Source organism: Chrysochloris asiatica, unplaced genomic scaffold (assembly GCF_000296735.1).
Source record: "Chrysochloris asiatica unplaced genomic scaffold, ChrAsi1.0 scaffold00042, whole genome shotgun sequence".
NCBI classification, from domain to species: domain Eukaryota; kingdom Metazoa; phylum Chordata; class Mammalia; order Afrosoricida; family Chrysochloridae; genus Chrysochloris; species Chrysochloris asiatica.
Window position 1 is genome coordinate 13,691,473 of NW_006408560.1, and position 3,632 is coordinate 13,695,104.

The following is a 3,632-nucleotide window of genomic DNA, read 5'->3' on the forward strand; positions in this document are numbered from 1 at the left end:
CTCCTCACACTGCTTGCCAACCAGGTCCCCAACTGGGTCCACAGAAGTCCTTCTTTTTTTTTTTAATTTTGAGTTTTGTTCCACATTTTCTCTCACTCTATCTGGGATGCTCTAAAGTGATCCCTTTCAGAGAAGTTGGTAGTGGTAGCTGGGCACCATCTAGTTCTTCTGGTTTCAGAGTCATGGAGACTGATATTTGCATATTCTATTAGTTCATTGAACTAATTGATTCCAAGTCTCTTTAATTTGTACCACTCTTCTTTCGCACATGGAGAGACCGATAGCTGCACCTTAGATGGCCACTCATGAGCTTTCAAGATCCCAGATGCTACTCATCCAAATAGGATGTAGAATATTATATTTGTGGACTGTGTTATGCCAATTAATCATGGTGTCCTCTGAGACTATGGCCTTGTCCCTGAGGCCCAGTAACTCATTATCTTCAGATGTTTGATAATATCTAGGAAGTTTTCATCATTTTGGCCGCTGCACTCATAACATGAATAGTTGTGTTTACAGGAAAGGTAAATATTCATGTACAAATATCCTCTTTCAAACTCTTACATATTCGTGGGATATAAAGATCTCTATATATATATCACTCTTCCTCTCTTACCCATTCATCCTATGTCTCAATCCATTTATCTGTACACAGAACACTGTTGTTCCAAGGTTGTAGATATATCACTCTCTACCTCTCTCCCCTTTAGCCCATGTATACCTTCCTGTGTCTTCACCTATCTTCATTCTTCTGCCAACCTCCCTCTTCTTGTATATTACCCTTTCCTTCCTTGTATATCGTCCTCCCCATCAACAACATGTGTCTATCCTGTAGCTAGTGATTTACTCTCTTTTCCCTCCCATCCCTGGAACCATTAAAGAATGTTTTAGTATGAAAATTTTTACTTAAGTTTTTACAATAGTGGTCTCATACAATATTTGTCCTTTTGTGACTGACTAATTTCACTCAGCATAATGTCCTCCAGGTTCTTCGATGTTAAGAGGTATTTCGTAGATCCATCATTATTTTTCAAGGTTGCATACTATTTCAATGTGTGTATGTACCAAAGTTTGCTTATCCATTCTTCCATTGATGGACACTTAGGCTGTCTCCATCTTTTTGCTGTTGTGAATGGTGAACATTCATGTGCCTATATCTACTTATGTCCTGGCTTATATTTCTTGTGGATATATTTTAAGTAGAGGGACTGCTGAGTATTTCTATTTCCAACTTTCATAGGCAGCACCATACCATTTTCCAGAGTGATTGAACCATTTTACAGTCCAACCAGCAATGTAGGAGGGTCCTAGACTCTCCATACCTTGCCAGCATTTGTTGTTCTCGATTTTTTAACTTTGCTGTTAATGTTGGTGTGAGATAATGTCTCATTGTTGTTTTGATTTGCATCTCTCTAAACAACAACAGCAACAATGGTTAAAGATTGTGAACACTTCTTCATATGTTTGTAGGCTGCCTGAATTTCTTCCTTGATGAAGTGTCTGTTCATGTTCTATACCCATTTTTAAATTCAGTTGCTTGTCTTTTTCTTTTTCTTCAAAGTTTTATTGTGAATTATGTGATAGTTTACATGGGTACATGGGAGAACATTAGTTTTACATTCATCCTATCATTTATTGTTTCATTGCCATGGTTACAATTTGTGTTTTTCTTGTAGAGGTGTTGTAGTTTTCAATAACTTTTAGAGATTAGTCCCTTGTCTGATATGTTATTGCAAAAAAAAATTTCCCAATCTATGAGCTCCATGCTTACTCTTTTGGTGAAATCTTCCAATGCATGTAAAGTGTCTACTTTTTAGGAGGTCCCAGTCATTTATTTTGTCTTCTACTGTTTGTGTGTTCTTTATAATGTTTGATAATGTATTTATGCCATGTATTAGATCCCCTAAATTTGTCTCTATGTTTTCATTAATGTTCTTTATAGTTCTAGATTTTACCTTTAGGTCTTTAATCCACGTTGAGTTTGTTTTTGTGTATGGTGTCATATATGGGTCTTGTTTCATTCTTCTGATCATTTTTTCCATTTCTCTAAAGCATGATGTTGGAATCTGGATTAGGATTGCATAATATCTATAGATTGCTTTGGGTAGTATTGACATTTTCACAATGTTAAGTCTTTCTATCCCTGAGCATGGTATAATCTTCCATTTTTGTAAATCTCTTTTGGTTTCTGTAGTCGTATTTTGTAGGTTTCTTTGAATAGGTCTTTTGTCTCTGGTTAGATTTATTCCTAAGTATTTAATCTTTTGGATGGCTATTGTAAATGGTATTTTCTTAATTTCTTTTTCAGAATGGTCTTTATTAGTATAGAGGAATCCAACTGATATTTGAATATTGATCTTGTACCCAGTCACTGTTCTTCAATGAGTTCCAATAATTTAATAATGAGTCTTTGGGATTTTCTGTGTATAAGATCATCTCATCTGCAAATAGAGAGAGTTTTACTTCATCTTGGTCAGTCTGGATGCCTTTAATTTCCATTTCTTGCCTTTTATCTTTGGCTAAGATTGCCTGGTCCCTGTTCACAAAGGGAATGCTTTCGCTTTCTCTCCATTAAGAGTAATGTTGGCTGTTGAATTGCATTGTTGTTGTTAAGTGCCATCAAGTTGATTCCAACCCATAGCGACCCTGTATAGGGTTTCCAAGGAGAAGCTGGTGAGCTTCAACCACTGACTTTGCAGTTCAAACAACTTTGCAGTGTACAGTGCCACACCAGGACTCCATATACTCTTAATTATGTTGAGGAATTTCCCTTCTATTCCTCTTTTGTTGAGTGTTTTTATCAAGAATGGATGTTCGATTTTGTCAAGTGCCTTCTCTACATTCCTTGATAAGATCATGTAGTTATTTGCTTTTTAAAAAATTTATATGGTAAAGAGGAAAAAAAAGTATTCTCATACAATTTGATGAACTTGACCTACACCTATGGCAGCAGTAGCTCAAAAGAGGGAACAAGTCCTTACAGCAAGAATCATTCCCATCCCTTCCACACACAAAGTACACAGGGATGGGCAACTTGGACATTGGCTACCCAAAATGGTGGGAAGGGGGTGGCTACAAAGGCAAGAAGTGACTGGCTTACAAGCTTTCAAGAGGAAACCTAGATCCAGAGGGCCTGGAGGAAAGTAGAATCCAGTCTGTCTAGGCGGGGCTGATGAAATGAAATGCAGATGGATCTCTTGTGATACAATAGTGAATAATTGTTATCAGGACTGATTGTGAGGGTTGGAAATGTAAAGGTAGACATTTTATAGCAAGGAGGGGAGTGATTAACTTTCCAGTCTAGGAGTGGAGATTCCTAGGACCATCAAGGGAGAAGAGCAGAGAGCGGGACCCTACCCAGTGGAGTGATGGAGCAGCTGGGGACTTTAGATCCAGAGAGGGAGAGGGACTGTGTGCTGAAGACCCGGGGGTGTAGGGGGCAGGCTTGCAGGGTATACCCTTTGGTTGGTTGATGATGCATGGAGGGGATTGTAACCATGGAAATGATACAATATATGATAGACTGAATATAAAACTAACGTTCTCCCACGTAAACTATCACATAATTCACAATAAAACATTAAAGAAAAAAATTATATGGTGAATTACATTGTTTGTTTTTCTAATATTGA